Here is a 20,505-nt window from a genome sequence, read left to right as displayed (position 1 = left end):
TTTCATCCATTATGCCCAGGGGTACTCAGTTGTGCATGGACCAAGTCTTTCTGTGGGGTGTCTTGAATGTAAACATCATTGAGGGCATGGATGACATTGGATTGTGGTGATTTGTCTGTGTTTTCCGATTTTTTGGGGTGTTGTTGGGGCCTGGCCATGTGGGTGGGGGCCATTTTGAGCCCTGGTACAGGCAGGGCCTGGCCATGTGGTGGGGGTTAAGGGGCCATTTTGAAGGCAGGCATTGTGCTCAGGCCTGCACCCATTTTGCATTGCTTCCATCCATTATGCCCAGGGGTACTCAGTGGTGCATGGACCAAGTCTTTCTGTGGGGTGTCTTGAATGTAAACATCATTGAGGGCATGGATGGCATTGGATTGTGGTGATTTTTATGTGTTTTTCGATTTTTTGGGGTGTTGTTGGGGCCTGGCCATGTGGGTGGGGCCCATTTTGAGCAGGCAGGGCCTGGCCATGTGGTGGGGGTCAAGGGGCCATTTTGAAGGCAGGCAGTGTGCTCAGGCCTGCATCCATTTTGCCTTGCTTTCATCCATTATGCCCAGGGGTACTCAGTGGTGCATGGACCAAGTCTTTCTGTGGGGTGTCTTGAATGTAAACATCATTGAGGGCATGAACGGCATTGGATTGGTGTGATTTTTGTGTGTTTTTCGACTTTTTGGGGTGTTTAAATGATGTTCCTCTGGCTTCCATTGCTTTTAGGTGCACAAGAGAACCACCAGTGCCAGGAAGAAGTCCTGCAGCGGTGTGTGCAGCACAACGTCACATGACGTCACGTGTGGCCACAGACAAGACAACTCTGCAACTCGTGCAACTGCGGCCTGCTGTTCTGAGTTGACATCTGAAGAAGATGGCCCCAAAAAAAGGTGGCCGTCGCCTCAGTGAAAAAAGTTGCCAGTGCCACTGCCAGTAAGAAGGAGCAGAAGAAGCAAGTGGCACCACCTACCAAGGAGACTGGTGTGCCCACCGACACCTTTTTTGGGGAAAAAAACTACGCCTGCAGCAGCAGCGGTGTCCGCCGGGGACCAAGCTGGAAGCAGCACCTCCGCTTCATTGGGCTCAGTGCCACCACGCAAAGTTAGGCCCAAGCCCATGAGTGCTGCAAAGGCCGCCACTTTGGTTGTTCAATCACCATCGACCAGTGATGTTGGCTCATCACAAGAAAGTACATCCACTCAACGCCGGGTGTAACTCAGCTGGCGAGTGTTCAACAACCACAGCTGCAACGACAACCACAAATGCAACTAGTACAAGCGCAAGTACATGGGCAAGGAGAGGCGCAAGTACATGGGCAAGGAGAGGCGCAAGTACATGGGAAAGGAGAGGCGCAAGTACATGGGCAAGGAGAGGCACAAGTACATGCACAAGGAGAGGCGCAAGTAGAGGTGCATGGAGAGGTGCAGCTAGAGGTTCATGGAGTGGCACAACTGCCTACAACGCTTGTTCCTCCAGAAGTAGAGGCACATCAGGAAATTGATATTCAAGTGGGGGTATCATCCGAGGAAGCCACTCCTCCTGAGGATGATCCATTGTCCTCCAGATTCCCAGCAAGAAAAAGGTCAAGGAGGGGTGCTACTTCTACTACTACAAGTTCTTCTTCAAGCCCCCTTCATTCTGATGACCTTGATCATGATTGGAACCCAGCAATGCAGTCTGACGGTGAGGCACGCCATGAGCCGACAAAGGTAGCTAAGCCTAAAAGGAAGGTTCCCGCAAGGCTTCGACTTATGGTTGATGACGATGAACAAGAAGTGGTGTCTTCTGCTGCTGATGAACAGTCTGACGATGACCCAGTCATCCCAGACGTCACTTCAGCCACAGCGGGCATGCAGCAGACAAACATTTTCACCCTATCCCGAATGGATGCTGAGCGGGATGTGGGCAGTGTGGCACTGGTACCACCACCAACGCAGTTAACCACAACACCAAAACGACCTACAGCTTCCATATTTTCTCGTCAGAAGGGCCGGCAGGGACCTCCATCCAGCTCGACCTCCATTACCACAAGTAGTGGTGCTGTAAGTGAACAACAGAAATGAATTCAGCCACGCCCATCCTCCACTTCATCTGGCATTGAAAGTCAAAGTAGCACCTCCACCACCAGCAGACATCTCCAGTCCCCAGATTGGGACTTCTTTACTGTTAGCAAAAAGGCGGAAAACATGGATGTTTGTTCGATTTGTAAAGTATCAGTTAGTCGGGGTAAGCTTGGTACCAACTATGGTACCAGAGGCCAGAGAGGTCATCTCAAAAAACACCACCATATCCAGTGGTATGAGCACCTAAGTAAGATCCAAGAAGTCCAAAGTAGAACTGATCAAAATGTATCCATTGACATTGCATCTTATGCTGACGAGTGTCACGGTTCACGGCGCTTGGCGCTCCCTGCCATCCTCGCTAACGTACACAGAACTTCCGGGCGGAAGTTGAGTCCCGGTCTAGTCCTGGGCAGCTGACCTGGTTTCCTGAAGCACTTCCGGGGGAAACGCTTAAAGATTGCCGGCTCAGTGCTTCGAATCTATTCTGATTCACCTGAGACGCGGAGTGGTATCCCGGAGCTAAGACGCTTTAGGAACCAGCTGATCCACACCGCGCTGGAGCGCTGTTTGTTGTCTGGTCTACGCCGCGCAGGAGCGCTTGCTTGTTTTCTTTGAAGTTCACTGTGCTGGAGTGCTGTTTGTTGTCTGGTCTACGCCGCGCAGGAGCGCTTGTTTGTTTTCTTTAAAGTTCACCGCGCTGGAGCGCTGTTTGTTGTCTGGTCTACGCTGCGCAGGAGAGCTTGCTTGTTTTTCTTAAGGTTCACCACGCTGGAGCGCTATTCAGGCCTGTACATTTCCTGCCTCCATTAACCCTTGCTGCGCAGGAGCGCTGTACTTGGATTAAGGGTCTTTTGCACAGGAGTGCTTTACTTTTGGCTTTGTCTTCGCAGATATTAGTTTCCTCATCGCGCAGGAGCGCGGCTTGGGGGAATAGCTCCGCTGAGCTGGAGCATTGTATATAGCTTGCTTTTGTTTTTCAGGGATGCCACAGGTTTAGTGACTACGTTCTAATTCATGCTACACGTGCAGGAGCGCTTTGCCTTCTGGTGTGCCATTTGTTTATTGGTACCTTGCGCAGGAGCGCTTTCCTTTGGTTTTAGCTTAGGTACCTCGCGCAGGAGCGCCTCAACTAGGTTGTCCTTATCAGGAGCTGTGATGATGTCTGGGTACCGCAGTCTACAGAAATACTGGTGAGTTCCCGGAGGGACACTATTTCTGTGTGTGTTTTGAGGGGTTAAATTAAGTCTTGTGGGGCACCTGACAGAATTCGAAGCCCATGATAACTCTTCCGCCCAGACGACATGGGCGACCCGGAGGTTACCTTGCAAGACATAGCTGTCATGCTGGCTGGCATGCAGACAGAGAACCTTAGTTTACGCCATGACATAACTGCCCTACAGGGCCAAATGGCAGCCGGGGTCACCAGTCCTTGGGGAACCACTCCTAGTCCTAGAGTCAGACAAGAAGGTATGTTGAGACAACCAACATTTACCTTTGGGGGGGTCCTCCGCTGCCACCAACCAAGACACAGCCATTCAAGTCATCACCCCCTATCCTGTACAGCTAGCACCACCCGAACGCTTCTACGGTGACAGCACCAAGTACGGAATATTCGTCCATCAATGCCACCTGCATTTCATGGCCAGGAACGCGGCCTTTCCCGATGATGCATCCAAGGTCGCGTATATACTTTCGTACATAGGCGGGGACGCCGCTCAGTGGTCCATAGCTTTGGTAGAAAATGATGATCTGATGCTCAACCACCTGCCGACATTCAAGGAAGCCATGCGGTGTATGTTCGCTCGCCATACCTTTGTGCAAGCCGCAGACAATGAGTTGCTCAACCTAAGACAAGGCAACCAAGACCTGCTCCATTACATCACCATGTTCAGCAGGCTTGTTATCGAGGCCCACTGGCCTGAGGATAAGAAAGTATCGGTGTTCTATCCGGGATTGCGTGATGACCTGAAGGATCTCATATCGCAGTTCCCCGATCCGCCTGATGTAATAGGTCCTTTCATCGACATGGTGGTGAAAATGAACTTCCGACTACAGGAAAGAAAGACCGAAAAGGAGAAAGGCAGTGACAACCGTTTCTTGTCCTTTGGGGACAAGGGCGCCGAGAAGGCCAAAGAAGAATCCGCTCCCCAGGGCGAGGCTCCTGAACCCATACAGATCGGCGACATACGAGGACCCTTGACCAGTCAAGAAAGGGATAAAAGGAGGAAGCAGAACCAGTGCCTGTACTGTGGTAAAAGCGGAAACCTCGGGGCAGAAGGCCTTTTGCGTTGCCCATCACCAAGGGCGACAAGACGGTAAATGAGACAACCCAGTAGACAAGGGGATCCGTCCTCTGGGTTCTTCGTCTGGTACCTCAGCAATCCCTGCAGTATTCGACGGCAGTCGCCACGTAGGCATGGAGGTGTCCCTACGGAATCAGGCGGGCAGAACTTGGCTGGTGACCACTATGTTGGATTCCGGTGCGACAGGCAGCTTTATTGATACAGTATTTTCACGTGCCTTGGGCATGGACACAGTGTCAAAAGCACAACCAGAAACAGTCAAGGCTGTGGACGGAACGGACCTGACTTCCGGCCCTATTAGGCATCGAACCGAGAACATGACTATGTCCTTTACGAACAACCACGCCGAGTCCATCAGCTTTGACGTCATCGACGCCCCTCAATTCAAGGTTATTTTGGGTTTGCCGTGGTTGGTGAAGCACAATTCCCGCATCAATTGGGTGTCCAGAATCATAAACCTGGATTCGGAACACTGCTGTAACAACTGTTACGCGAAGGACGACCTGCTAGGTGCTCGCTCCATACAAGCACGCTCGCTGCCAGTACAAGGCATGGGGATGGCTTCCCAAGCAGCCATACCGGAGGAATATCTGGACCTAGCGGAAGTGTTTTCGACAAGAATGGAGCCAACACTCTGCCACCACATCGGTCATTCGACTGCCGAATCGACCTGATCCCCGGCTCCACGTTGCCATGCAGCAGAATATATTCGCTCACGGAGAAGAAGAACATCCACCTCCGATCCTATCTGGACGAGTACCTGGACAACAGGTTTATTCGTCATTCCAGGTCTCCGGTTTCCTCTCCTCTTTTCTTCGTGTCGAAGAAGGAAGGTGATCTGAGGACCTGTATAGACTTTCGCTCGATGAACGCCATCACCATGAAGAACCGGTACCGACTACCGTTGATCTCCAATCTCCTGGACCAGGTAAAGAACGCCTCCATTTACACAAAGCTCGACCTGTGGGGTGCTTACCATCTAGTCAGAGTCCGAAAGGGTGACGAATGGAAGACTGCCTTCCGGACGAAATTCGGTCTGTTCGAATACCAAGTTATGCCTTTCGGACTCTGTAACGCCCCCGCAGCGTTCCAGTTTTGCATTGATGAGGTGCTGAGGGACTTCATTGACGTCTTCTGTATCGTCTACATAGACGATATCCTGATACACTCACAGACCACCGTATCCGTGGCACACCATCTCCATGGATTTCGTGGTCGAGCTCCCGCTCACCAAGACGGGTCATCCCACGGTTCTCACCGTAGTGGACCACCTCTCCAAGATGGCGCATTTCGTTCCCTTGGTGAAACTACCCACAGCAGCAGAACTGGCCTTGATCTTCGTGCACGAGGTGGTTCGCCTCCATGGCATTCCATCAGTGGTCATAACGGATCGGGGATCGCAATTCGTGTCCCGCTTCTGGAAGGAGGTATGCAGGATACTTGAGATGGACGTACGCCTGTCCTCAGCGTACCACCCCCAGACCGATGGTCAGGCCGAAAGAACAAACCACACCATGGAGCAGTACCTCCGTTGTTTGCTGCTTATGGTTGAGAAGGAATGGTCTGAGGTGATATGGATGGCGGAATACGCGTACAACAACAGCAAGCATTCGGCCATCGGCATGTCCCCCTTCTTTTGCCTCCACGGACGTCACCCTCGCACCACTGCCTGGGAGGAACCCCTGGACAGCCAGTTACCCACAGTACGGTCTTATCATGATTCACTGCGCAGGCTCTGGCAGCAAGCACGGTTCGAGCTGGCCAAGGCGAAGGACACCTACAAGGCGCATGCTGATGTTCATAGACAGAGGGAACCCGCATACCGCTCGGGTGATAGGGTATGGCTTTCCATTTGGCACCTCAATGTTCACGGACCCAAGAAACTGTTGCCTCGTTTTGTCGGTCCCTTTGTCATCGAGAATGTGGTCAACCCTGTGGCCATGAAGCTCTCGCTCCCTCCGCAAATGAAGATTCACCCGGTCTTCCATGTCTCCCTTCTGCATGCGGTCCGTTCTGGCAGCTCTGTTCCCTCTCCTCCCTCTCCGGTGGTGGTGGAGGACCATGTTGAGTATGAGGTCAGGGCCATCTTGGGGTCTCGTCGTACCAGGGGTAAGCTGTTCTACCTGGTGGACTGGAAGGGGTACGGTCCCGATGAGCGGTCCTGGGAGCCCTTGTCCCATGTGCGCCATGCTCCTGTTCTGGTCGGTGCTTTTCATCTGAGTCACCCTCTGAGCCCTCGCCCTGCCTCCCCTTTCTGATTTCCGGGGGTGTTGGGGGGATCTGTTCTAGGGGGGGTGCTGTCATGGTTCACGCCGCTTGCCACTCCCTGCCATCCTCGCTAACCCACACAGAAGTGCCGGGATACTCACTTCCGGGCGGAAGTTGAGTCCCGGTCAAGTCCTGGGCAGCTGACCTGGGTTTCCTGAAGCACTTCCGGGGGAAATGCTTAAACATCGCGTTTCCCGCCGGCTCAGTGCTTTGAATCCATTCTGATTCACATGAGACGCGGAGTCGTATCCTGGAGCTAAGACGCATTAGGAACCAGCTGATCCACGCCGCGCTGGAGCGCTGTTTTTTGTCTGGTCTATGCGCGCAGGAGCGCTTGCTTGTTTTCTTTAAAGTTCAACACGCTGGAGCGCTGTTTGTTGTCTGGCCTACGCCGCGCAGGAGCGCTTGCTTGTTTTTCTTAAGGTTCACCGCGCTGGAGCGCTATTCAGGCCTGTACATTTCCTGCCTCCATTAACCCTTGCCGCGCAGGAGCGCTGTACTGGGGTTAAGGGTCTTTTGCACAGGAGTGCTTTACTTTTGGGTTTGTCTTCGCAGATATTAGTTTCCCCATCGCGCAGGAGCGCTGCTTGGGGGAATAGCTCCGCTGAGCTGGAGCATTGTGCATAGCTTGCTTTTGTTTTTCAGGGATGCCACAGGTTTCGTGACTATGTTCTAATTCATGCTACACGCGCAGGAGCGCTTTGCCTTCTGGTGTGACATTTGTTTATTGGTACCTTGCGCAGGAGCGCTTTCCTTTGGTTTTAGCTTAGGTACCTCGCGCAGGAGCGCCTCAACTAGGTTGTCCTTATCAGGAGCTGTGATGATGTCTGGGTACCGCAGTCTACAGAAATACTGGTGAGTTCCCTGAGGGACACTATTTCTGTGTGTGTTTTGAGGGGTTGCTCTGTAAGCGGGAGGTGTGGTTCTTTTCAGATCTGGTTCTTTTCTGGTTTCCAGCTGGCACCAAGATACCTCGCAAGCTCCACACCCACACTAAGCCTCTACATCCTGGCTTCCTTCCCCGCGTCCATCTCATCCCTGCTGGGTCCTATATTTCACAAGGGTCAGGTGGGTACAGGGGTGGGTGCTCTTGTCGTCTCTACGGAATTGCTTCACAAGCAGAGGTAAGTCTTGTGGGACACCTGACAACGAGGGGCTGATTGTGCAGGAGGGAAGTCAAGAACCGACCAACATTTTTTCTGGTACACCCTGTACCCCTGGCAGCAGCACTGCAGTGGTAGCGCCCACATCCTCTACCCCTGCAACATGTATGAGGCACACTAAGAGCATGGGACAGACACCAATGCAAAAAACTAAATTAAAGAGCCTAACTGGTTTGAAGTCTGCATCATCATCATTATCATCACGTAAAATGGTCCAGCCCACCATTAGCAGCGTGTTTTGGTCGGATGCGCCATTTGAACGCAACCACCCAACGGTACGTCTGTATAACGCAAAGCTGGCTAAAATGCTAGCGCTGGACCTTCTCCCTTTCTCTTTCGTGGAAGGGGTGGGTTTTCATGAATTTGTGGCAACAGTCTGCCCTAAATGGAAGGTTCCTAGCCGGTCCTATTTTGCCAGGGTTGCTGTTCCAGCACTACATCAAGATGTGCTGGAGGTGATTGGCGCAGCTATTCTGAAGAGTGCTGTGTTCACACTATCTACATGACAACAGACATGTGGACCAGTTGCCAAGCCCTTGATTACATGTGCATTACTGCACACTGGGTCTCTTTTGCAGGGGTCGAACAACAGTTACAAGCAGGTGTTGACACGCAGGAAGTTTTTCAAGCTACTCGCAGACATGCAACAGTAGGGATGTTTGCCATGGAGAAATCTCACACTGCACCTAACCTTTTGGAGGAGTTTGATAGGAAGGTCTCTGAATGGCTGCATCCAAGAAATCGCATAGTTGGTTATGTTTCCGCGGATAATGGCAGTAATATAGTTAAGGCCATGCAGCAAGGTGGCTATTTCAGAGTGCCGTGTTTGGCGCACAGTATTAACATCGTGGTGCAAGATTTCTTGAAAAATGAAAACACAGTCAACAAGTTACTGACCACCTGCCGAAGAATCTGCACACATTTCAGCCATTCTTTTAAGGCCCGGAAGGAGCTGAGGACCATTCAACATGAACGTAGACTGCCAGTCAAAGGACTCAACCAGGAGGTGGCAACACGTTGGAACTCAACCTTTTACATGCTTGAGCGTCTGTCTGAGCAGTGGGAGGTAATAAATGAGTATGTCTATAAACTTGGTTCTACTCACAAAGAGATGAGGCTAGAGTTGGAGGAATGGAAGCTAATTGCAAGCCTGACAGACATGCTTCGTCCTTTTGAGCTCTTCATGCGTGAAGTCAGCAGGGAGGACTCTTCTTTGAGCAAAGCTATCCCATTGTTGCGCATGCTAGAGCACCAACTGAAGGACGTGTCTTCAACGTTCAGAGATCATGCTGAAAAGTGAGAAGCATATGGTTTGGCGGAGAAGTTATTAAGGCGCCTACTTCACAATGAAAGGCTTCAAAACATACATACAGAACAACATTACATTTGTGCCACTATTCTGGATCCACGGTACAAAAACGCAGTGGCTATCAAAGCATTCATTCCTTTTGATAAAGCAGATGTTTGAAAGTACAAACATTGGCTAGCTGTGTCAGGCACTCGGTTCGAAAAAGAGCGGCAGAACCTTCAAGGAGGCAGCACAAGTACAACTGAATCAGCAGGCCATCCGGCGTCAAGTTCCACTTCTGAATCCGTGGCCGAAGGAAGTCACTTTTTCTCACAGCCGTTAACGATACCAGCAACCGTATCATCATCCTCACCTGCACCAGGCCGCCCAAAAATATTGTTGGAAGGGGATTGGCTAACTCAGCAAGGGTTTGCTCGGTCCACTTTCGCAAAGGTCACAGATGTTACGCAAAGTGGATCAACCCTTGAGAATCTTGAGTCGGTGGTGCAGGCCTATCTGGATGACCCAACAGAGGTCTGTCATAATGAGAACCCATTGGTATATTGGTGTAGGAAAAGCTCTGCATGGCGACTGACCACTAACCTGGCTCTAAATTATTTGTCTTGCCCACTCGCAAGCGTGTATTCTGAATGTGTTTTCAGTGCTGCTGGTGCCATTGTTACTTCAAAAAGGACCCGCCTTTTGCCCAAAAATGGGGAGAGGTTAACAATAATCAAGATGAATCAGCACTTCATACCACCCGATTCCAAAATACGTGAATGCATGCAGGAAGAAGAGAACACCGACTTAGGTGACGCCAACGCAAGTTCTTCTCTTTCACCAGACCTACTCCCGTCTCAATTCATAGACTGTGAGGATGAGCTCTACTTCCCTGACACCGAGGCCTGAAAATGACTTCCTTTTTTCGTCCTTATTCACTTTTATTCCTGTGTGTCTTTCTTTGTTTTGCAACTTTTACCACAACAAAACTCTAATCACCTAATCACAACAAGCCCATCATCAGCACTGTCTTCATCTTATTTTCCTTATTGATTTGAAGGTGCCGCAGTCTGCATTCCTGATGTTCACAAGTTCACAACTCAATCATGCTCCTCTATCCTCCTCCTCCAGACTCCCCCTATCCATTTCCCTCACGGCAGATGGATGGATTATGGAGAAAAAATAAACTTTGTCTTCGTAGACGAGTCCCCTCAAGTGGGACTGAAATAACTGACTGACTACATGCTTGCTGATTGTTGACAGACTTACTTCTGAAATTTACAGGAGAGGCTGCCCTGTGGGCCCTCACTTTCCGAAGAAGATGCAGACAAAAAGTAGAACAGGTAATGAATAATGAGAAGATGGCATGCAGTGGACAGCAATGGCTGTCTGTCTCTGTTGAAACCAATTGCTGTTTGTTTTTTGTGAACAGCGCAATTTGCCATGTTTTGAATATACCAGTATTGCAGGTTTTTGGGGGTTTCTTTGGGGGTGTTCTAGATTTGCTGTGCTGGGTCGGGGGGTCTGGGAATCTGCTGGCACAGCCTAATTTTGATTGCATGCGTTTTTCAGGAAATCCATGGTGGAAAAAGGGGAGTTATGGCCTAGCTGCAGAGCTCCCATGGAGTGATTTTGGAATGAGGCCAAAATAATTCTAAGTGCCTGTATTTGTATTTCTTCTTTTTACCTGTTAGGGGGTCTTCTACTTTTTTTCGCCTGAGTTGACGGGTCTGGGGGCATTGCTGGGAAGGTCTAATACCGGATAAAAGTGGTTTGGACTAAATCCATGGTGAAAAAGTTTTTCCGTTTTTGCTCACTTTCCTGTTTTTGAGGTGCTGTTTGGGGGGTTCCTGGTGTTTGGGGGTGGGTTGGGGGGTCTTGTAGCAACGCTGGGTATGGGTAGTTTTGATTGCAAGTGGTTTGAAGAAAATCCATGGTGGCAAAGGGGGGTTGGGGCCTAGCTGCAGAGCGCACACGGAGTGATTTGGGATTTTGCTTTTTGGCTGTTTGGGGGTGTTAAACTTGTTTCCGTCTGGGTTGACGGGTCTGGGGGCATTGCTGGGAAGGTCTAATACCGGATAAAAGTGGTTTGGAGAAAATCAGAGGTGAAAAAGTGTTTGCGTTTTTGCTCACTTGCTTGTCTTTGGGGTGCTGTTTGGGGGGATTCTAGGTTTTTGTGGGTGGGTTTTGGGGTCTAGAAGCACTGCTGGCACAGTCTAATGTTGGTTGCATTTGTTTTTCAGGAAATCAATGGTGGAAAAGGGGAGTTAGGGACTAGCTGCACAGCGCATTTGGACTGAATTCCAGGTAGGCCCGAAATTTGCTAAGTCTCACTTTTTAAGGTTTTGCTTTTTGGCTGTTTGGGGGTGTTAAACTTGTTTCCCCCTGGGTTGACGGGTCTGGGGGCATTTCTAGCAAGGTCTAATACCGGATAAAAGTGTTTTGGATAAAATATATGGTGAAAAAGTTTTTCACTTTTCAGAGTTTTCGTTCACTTTCATGTTTTCAGGGGCCTGCTTGGGGGTTCCTGGTGTTTGGGGGGGTTGGGGATCTTGGAGCAACGCTGGGTATGGATAGTTTTGATTGCAAGTGGTTTGGAGAAAATCCATGGTGGCAAAGGGGAGTTAGGGCCTAGCTGCAGAGCGCGCACGGAGTGATTTGGGATTGAGGGCTAAATAATTCTGTCTCACTTTTTGCGGTTTTGCTTCTTGGCTGTTTGGGGGGTGTTAAACTTGTTTCCGTCTGGGTTGACGGGTCTGGGGGCATTGCTAGGAAGGTCTAATACCGGATAAAAGTGGTTTGGAGAAAATCGGAGGTGAAAAAGTTTTTGCGTTTTTGCTCACTTGCTTCAATCAATCAATCACCGCATTTGTATAGCGCACTACTCACCCGGAGGGTCTCAAGGCGCTGGGGGGAGGGGGGTCCGCTACTGCTCGAACAGCCAGGTCTTGAGCTGTTTCCTGAAGGCGAGGTGGTCCTGGGTCAGGCGGAGGTGGATCGGAAGGGAGTTCCAAGTCTTGGCGGCCAGGTAGGAGAAGGACCTTCCTCCAGTGGTGGCTCTTCGGATGCGGGGGACGGTGGCGAGGGCGTGGCTGGTCGATCGAAGCTGGCGTTTGGGAGCGTAGAAGTTGAGGCGGCTGTTGAGGTATCCTGGTCCTTGGTTGCGTAGGGCTTTGTGTGCGTGGGTGAGGAGCCGGAAGGTGATTCTCTTGTTGACCGGGAGCCAGTGCAGGTCTCTCAGGTGTCCGGAGATGTGGCTGCGGCGGGGGATGTCCAGGATGAGTCGTGCTGATGTGTTCTGGATCCGCTGGAGTCTTTTCTGGAGTTTGGCGGTGGTTCCGGCGTAGAGGGAGTTGCCGTAGTCCAGTCGGCTGGTGACGAGGGCCTGGGTGACCGTCTTCCTGGTCTCGGTGGGGATCCATCGGAAGATCTTGCGTAGCATGCGCAGGATGTTGAAGCACGACGAGGAGACGGCGTTGACTTGTCTGGTCATGGAGAGGGAGGAGTCCAGGATGAAGCCCAGGTTGCGTGCGTGGTCCGTTGGTTTGGGTGCGCTGCCCAGGGCGGGGGGCCACCAGGAGTCGTCCCAGGCGGAGGGTGAGGATCCCAGGATGAGGACTTCCGTCTTGTCTGAGTTCAGTTTCAGGCGGCTGTTCGACATCCATTTGGCTACGTCTGTCATCCCTTCGTGCAGGTTGGCTCTGGCGGTGGCGGGGTCGCTAGTGAGGGAGAGGATCAGCTGGGTGTCGTCGGCGTAGGAGATGATGTTCAGGTTGTGCTGGCGTGCGATGGCTGCGAGGGGGCTCATGTAGACGTTGAAGAGTGTTGGGCTGAGCGAGGAGCCTTGAGGGACGCCGCAGATGACTTCGGTGGCTTCCGATCTGAACGGAGGGAGGCGGACTCTCTGTGTCCTTCCGGTGAGGAAGGAGGTGATCCACTCCAGTGCCTTCTCCTGGATTCCGACGTTGCTGAGGCGCTGTACTAGGGTACAGTGGCAGACAGTGTCGAAGGCCGCGGAGAGGTCCAGGAGGATGAGGGCCGCTGTTTCTCCGTTGTCAAGCAGGGCTCGGATGTCATCTGTAGCTGCGATCAAGGCGGTCTCGGTGCTGTGGTTGTCCCGGAAGCCAGACTGCGAGAGGTCGAGGGAGCCGTTCGTCTCGAGGAAGGCGGCCAGTTGCTTGTTGACGGTCTTCTCGATGACTTTAGCCGGGAACGGGAGCAGCGAGATGGGGCGGTAGTTCTTGAGGTCGGTGGGGTCGGCTGATGGTTTCTTGAGTAGAGCGCTGAGTTCTGCATGCTTCCAGCTCTCCGGGAAGGTAGCGGTGTCGAAGGAGGTGTTGATGATGTCCCGCAGGTGGGGTGCGATGACAGCGTCGGCCTTGTTGAAGACGTGGTGGGGGCAGGGGTCGGTCGGAGATCCGGAGTGGATGGAGTTCATCGTGCGGATGGTGTCTTCGGTGCTGATCGGGGTCCAGGCGCGGAGGGTGGTGGTGGGGGGCGGTGGTTCCGTCGTGGCGTGCGTCGGGTGAGTGCTGAAGCTGTTGTGTATGTCCACGATCTTGTTGTGGAAGTAGGAGGCGAGGGAGTTGCAGAGGTCTTGCGAAGGGGTGATGTCGTTGTTTCCGGCGTTGGGGTTGGAGAGCTCTTTCACGATGTTGAAGAGTTCCTTGCTGTTGTGTGCGTTGTTGTCCAGTCGTTCCTTGAATGCGGTTTTCTTGGTGGCGTGGATCATCTGGTGGTGTTTGCGGGTGGCGAGCTTGAGGGCAGTCATGTTGTCCGGTGTTGGGTCTCTGCGCCAGGTTTTCTCGAGTGCTCTGCAGTTCTTCTTGGAGCTCTTGAGTTCGTCGTTGAACCATGGGGCTTTCTTGCTTCCGGGTCTACTCGGCGGGGTCTTCAGCGGGGCGAGGTCGTCTGCGCAGTCGCTGATCCATTTCGTGAGGTTGGTGGCCGCTTGGCTGGGGTTCGTTGTGCTGGTGGGAGGGTTTTTGTTCAGGGAAGTGGCGAGCTGGTCTGCAGTGATCTTGTTCCAGCTTCTGCGGGGAGCCTGTGCTGGTGATGGTGGAGCGTGGTTTTTCTGTAGCTGAAGTGGACGCAGCTGTGGTCCGTCCAGTTGAGTTCCGTGGCGTGGCTGAAGGCGATGTCTTTGCTGGAAGAGAAGATCGGGTCGAGTGTGTGTCCGGCGTAGTGGGTGGGGGTGATCACCAGTTGCTTGAGTCCGAGGTTGGCGAGGTTGTCCAGCAGGGTGGTGGTGTTGCGGTCGTTGTTGTTCTCCAGGTGGAAGTTGAGGTCCCCGAGGAGGATGTAGTCAGCAGAGGGGAGGGCGTGCGGGCTGATGAAGTCGGCGATGTCTTCGCTGAATTGTGTGCGGGGTCCCGGGGGACGGTAGATCAGGGTGCCTCTGAGGGTGGTCTTGGGCTTGACGTGGATCTGGAAGTGCAGGTGTTCGGCGGGTGTGAGGGTGTTGTCGGTGTCGATCGTGATGCGGATGGTGTTCCTGTGGATGATGGCGATGCCTCCTCCTGTCTGGTTGACGCGGTCCTTCCGGATGATCTTGTTGCCGTCCGGGATGGCGATGGCGATGTCGGGCGCTGAGGAGGCGTTCATCCAGGTTTCCGTGAGGAAGGCGACGTCTGGGTCTGTGGTGTCAAGCAGGTTCCAGAGCTCGACGGCGTGTCTGTGGACGGAGCGGGTGTTGAGCAGGATGCCCTTCAGGTGGTTGCTGTTGCTGCTCGTCGAGGTCTTGAGCGCTGGCGGAGTGGAGCCGGTCCGGTTGCAGGTGAACTTGCAGGCGTTGCAGATGAAGGGTCCGTGGGTGCGTCTCGGTGTGGCTCGGTAGCAACCCGGGGTTCGGCCGGTGTTGAGAGCGATGAGTTCGGTGGCGTCGTAGGTCCGTCTGGTCGGCTTCCGGCGGTGGGGGCCAGGGGTTCTGGCGCTGGGCGCGGTCCAGGCGCGGACGGGCCAGACGGGCTTACCTTTGGCGCACCTTCGGCGCTCATTCGGTGCTCCCGCTGCGCGCGTCCGCTGCGCAGTCGCTGAGGGGGCGACATGAGAGGGGAGCCGGGAGGACGGGTCAGCTGGGAGGCGGGGTCGCGTCCACCAATCGTGTGGCGAGGGGGCGAGGGCGCCGGCAAGAAGTGGCGGAAAAAACGGGATCGGTTGGAGCGGGCGGCCCTGCGGCGGCTGGGGCGCTGCTCTCGGCGTAGAAAAGGTCTGGCACTGCAGGGGTCTCTGAAGCAGGAGCGCGGAGGAGCAAGGGGGCAACCAGGCCGGAGGCGCGGTGGTCACTGTCCAGGTGCGTGCAGGGTCTCCTTAAGAGGGGAGCCGGGAGGGCAGGTCAGCTGGGAGGCGGGGTCGCGTCCACAAATCGTGTGGCGAGGGGGCGAGGGCGCCGGCAGGAAGTGGCGGGAAAAACGGGATTGGTTGGAGCGGGCGGCCCTGCGGCGGCTGGGGCGCTGCTCTCGGCGTAGAGCGAGGGGGCAACCAGGCCTGTCTTTGGGGTGCTGTTTGGGGGGCTTCTAGGTTTTTGTGGGTGGCGTTTGGGGTCTGGGAGCACTGCTGGCACAGTCTAATGTTGATTGCATTTATTTTTCAGGAAATCCATGGTGGAAAAGGGGAGTTAGGGCCTAGCTGCACAGCGCATTTGGACTGAATTCCAGGTAGGCCCAAAATTTGCAGTCACACTTTTTAAGGTTTTGCTTTTTGGCTGTTTGGGGGTGTTAAACTTGTTTCCGCCTGGGTTGACGGGTATGGGGCATTGCTAGGAAGGTCTAATACCGGATAAAAGTGTTTTGGATAAAATCATGGTGAAAAAGTTTTTCACCTTTCAGAGTTTTCGCTCACTTTCGTGTTTTCGGGGGCATGCTTGGGGGTGTTCCTTGTGTTTGGGGGGCGTTGGGGGGTCTTGGAGCAATGATGGGTATGGGTAGTTTTGATTGCAAGTGGTTTAAAGAAATCCATGGTGGGAAAGGGGAGTTAGGGCCTAGCTGCAAAGCGCGCACGGAGTGATTTTGGAATGAGGCCAAAATATTTCTAAGTGCCCGTTTTTGTATTTCTGCTTTTTGCCTGTTTGGGGGTCTTCTACTTTTTTTCGGGTGGGTTGGCGGGTCTTGGGGCATTGCTGGGAAGGTCTGATATCGGAATCAATTGGTTTGGACAAAATCCATGGTGAATTTTTGTTTCCGTATTTGCTCACTTGCCTGTTTTTGGGGGGCAGTTTGGGGGGTTCATGTTGTTTGGGGGTGGGTTTTGGGGTCTGGGAGCACTGCTGGCACAGTCTGATTGAATTTGTTTTTCAGGAAATCCATTGTGGAAAAGTGGAGTTATGACCTAGCTGCACAGCGCGTTTGGACAGAATTGAAAGAAGGTCGAAAATATTCTTAGTATGAGATTTTCCATTTTTGCTTTTTGCCTGTTTGGGGGTGTTCTGCCTTTTTGCGAGTGGGTTGGAGGGTCTTGGGGCATTGCTGGGAAGGTCTAATACCGGATAAAAGTGGTTTGGAGAAAATCCATGGTGAAAAGCGTTTTGGCACTTTTTTAAACTTAGGGCTCATTAGGGTTAGCAGCAGTATTGCATGTGTTTGGGATGTTCTAGATTTTTGCAACTGGGTTCAGGGGTCTTAGAGCTAAGCATGGGCGGATTTTGCGAATTGGCAATCCGCGAACTTGCGTATTTACGGATTCGCAATCCGCAAAATCCGCGAACTCTCGCGAATTTGCGGATTTTTTATTTTTTGTTGTGTTCGCAAGGATTTTTGCCAGTTTGCGAGGGTTCTGTACCAGTTCGCAATTGCGAACTTACTTGTCGGCTCGCAACGGCCGCGACTATGTTGTTTCTACATCTGGTTCATCATCACAGGTTCACAGCACCCTCTGTTTCACCACTGCCACCCTCTGGTACACCCATGCCACCCTCTGGTACATCACTGCCACCCTCTGGTTGGTTTATCACTGTAGATTATGGGGGTGAAAAAAAGCAAGCACACCTGCCCTGCTTCAACTGACATGAATTAATTTGGGGTTGATTAATGTGTCACTGAATTTAAACTTCCAGTCTGGCTGGCACCTGCTTCCTTATCTGTAATTTGCTTTCTGTTGCAGTGCACTTTTTTTCACAGGACCTTTGTGGCCTATAGTTGCAAGTAGGCAACTGAACTCTGAAGGGGCCCCTCAGGAAGCACTACAGGGAATGGTTACTAATGATAAGATTGAACTTTTGCACCTGCTGAGTGCTCTCAGTTTTGTCTGTAATTGCTTTCTGTTGCAGTGTAATTTTTTTAACAGGACCTTTGTTGTATACTTGTAGCTATTCTCTGAGCCTGCTGTGAGGGTCAGAGCAGGGTCATAGAATAGTTGCAAGTAGGCAAATGAACTCTGGAGGGGCCCCTCAGGAAGCACTAGAGGGAATGGTTACTAATGATAAGATTTAACTTTTTCACCTGCTGAGTGCTTTCAGTTTTGCAAAAATCCAAATATCCAGCAGCATCCACAAAAAGTAATCCTTCCAGGTCAAGATCCAAATCAAAGTGATCAGCACATGAAGAAAGCACTGGGAGGAGCCTGGTGGACAGGAACAGGAAGTTGGAAACTGTGGGGCACTTCCTTCCTCCCACCCCCACCCCCCAAAATGGACTACTTGCAAAGAAAAAGTGCAGGCAAATGTCAACCTGAGGAGTTATTCTGATAAAAATCATAATTTTCAAGGTTTATGCTGCCTGCTGGTGGATTTCTTGTGCGAAATTGCAAATTTTGCAATCTCGCAATTGCGAGATTGTCGCTGCCCGCCGCATCTACGTGTTCGCAAGTGTTTACTCCCGCGAAATTGTATAGTATTCTAGTTGGCAAGTGCGACCAAGCAAAAAATCTGCTTCGCACGGATTTTACGAATTTTCGGCAAGTTCGCGAAAGTTCGCGGATTGCGAATTTACCGAAAATCCGCAAAATCCGCGAGCGGAACGGATTTTACGCCCATGCTTACTTAGAGCACTCGTGGGAATGTGTAATTTTGGTTGCAAGTGGTTTGAAGAAAATCCATGGTGGGAAAGGGGGGATTTGGCCTAGTTAAAGAAAGCGTTTGGCACTAATCTTAACTTAGGGCTCGTTAGGGTTAGCAGTATTGTATTGCATGTGTTTGGGGGTGTTCTCCATTTTTACGACTGGGTGGGGTCTGGGAACACTTGTTGGAATGTCTAATTTTGATTGCAAGTGGTTTGAAGAAAATCCATGGTGGGAAAGGGGGTTTTGGGCATACTTTCTGAGTGCGTTTTAGCACGATTTGAAATTAGGCCTCTGCGAGGTAGCAGCAGTATTCTGCACGTTTTTGGGAGGGTAATGTGGTGTGTTCTAGATTTTGGGGATTGTCATCTCTGAAAGTGAAAGTATAACTTTTGCACTACACAGCGTGCCTTATATATTTTTTTCTCTGAGGTGTATTTATCACTTACTGTTGTGTTTTTCCATCATCCATTACAGGCAGGTTTTTACCCTGTGCCATCAATGTACTACCCAGGCTTACAATTAGCGATCCGCAAATCCGCATCAGGCAGGCAGTGGACAGTGTGTCTGGTCACCAAGATTGATCGACGGAGCATCCGATGGAATGAAGGAGTACCGCAAATAAGAGGAATGGCTGGATGCATCAACTTCACAAATTCAACGGGACAACTACAAAAACAGTAACAGTATCCAAAATTCTCCTTATCTTTTAAATGAAGACATTCACATCATCAAACAACTACTTTGCACGCATTCCAGTCACTCCTCACCCACCACCCTCCTCAAGCTCAAAGAAGACATTCACATCATCAAACAATTACTCAGCAAACATCCCAGACACCCCGCACCCGCCTTCACCAGCTCCACCCTTCCTAACAGGACCACCACTTGGTTGGCTGACTCGCGCACTCAACGCCCCCCGCACTGGACCTCAATCCCTGTTCACAATCGGGAAAACCGTCCGCATCGCTCCTGTAACACACTATCGGACCTCGACACAGTTACCCTCCTCCGCTCCTACGACCCAGCTCCCCTTACCAACATACCCTCCACACTCCACGCCATTCCAACGATTCATCCAAATCCCCTTAGACCCCCCACGCAAAACAACAGAATTTCTACCCTGAGCAACCTGAGAAAAGTCCCCCTCTCTCTAGAACACCCTTCCACCCTCGACACACCCCGTCTCAAATGCACCCTCCTCAACTGCAGATCGGCCTCTAGGCATTCCTCTGCAATCGCTGATCTCATATTATCACTGGACCTTGACCTAATCATCATGACTGAAACCTGGCTAACTGAATCTTCTACACCCATATTGGACATACTGGTTCCCCCCAACTACCACATCACCAGACTAGACAGGATTGGTCAAAAAGGTGGGGGGATCGCATGTATACACAGGAAAGTAACCTCTCCTTCCCTACCCTCCCCAACCTCCTGTGAATACATCTGCCTCGATATTATCAGCGGGGGCAAACCGATATGCTCTCTTCACGGCATTTACCACCCACCAGGGGACAATTCTACCTTCTAGCAACAAATCATGGATTTGATCACAACCAATTCAGGGCGACAACTCACACAAATATACCTTCGTGACTTCAACCTTCACTGGAACCATCATAATGACGCAGTGGTAAATAGTCTTAAAAACTTCCTCGACGCCCTTGACCTCACCCAAATTTGCAACAGCCCGACCCACGAGAAAGGCTCCATCATCGACCTTATCATCTCCAAAGAGGACTCTATCCAACTCGAATCTATCCAACCCTGTGACTGGTCAGATCATCACATTGTCACGTTCTTCATCAACGAAAAAGTCAAATTTAACCCGGTTCAATCCTTAAAGCCCAAAGTCTGGAAAAGAGACCTGAAAAAACTCAACCCAAACTTTTTACCCCCCAACAGCTGCAATATATTACTTCCTCCCAATGGCGTTACGGATGTACAATCCTTGACGGATCATTATCTCAACGCTATGACCTCTACAGATAACGAAGCTGCACCTATGCAACTAAAAAGAGCATCTACAAAAATGTCCAATCCTTGGTACAACGGGAGTCTCAATGACGATAGACGGGCCATGCGAATGGCAGAGCGCACCTGGAGATCAGTTCCCTCCGCACTGCATCTAAAAGCGCTGAAGAAAAAGAGGAATGCCTACTTCAGGAAAATAAAACGCCCAAAATCAGATTTCTTCAGCCGCCAGCTTGACCAAGCCAAAAATCGTCCGAGAAAGCTGTTTGACCTAATCAGAACATAATCCAAGGAACAACCCCAACCACTCAGCACCCTGGGCGAAGCACCCTCCTGTGAAGACTTTGCCTCTTTCTTTATCCAAAAAACAGACAACATAAAGAACGATCTCCTCATTGACTTAAGTCTCTACCCCAAAACCCTCTGCACAGCACCCACTGAACCAAAAAACAATGCTACAT

Source organism: Lissotriton helveticus, chromosome 4_1, assembly GCF_964261635.1.
Source record: "Lissotriton helveticus chromosome 4_1, aLisHel1.1, whole genome shotgun sequence".
Lineage (NCBI taxonomy): Eukaryota > Metazoa > Chordata > Amphibia > Caudata > Salamandridae > Lissotriton > Lissotriton helveticus.
The sequence above is the reverse complement of the archived record's forward strand: the minus strand, read 5'-3'. Positions refer to the sequence as shown.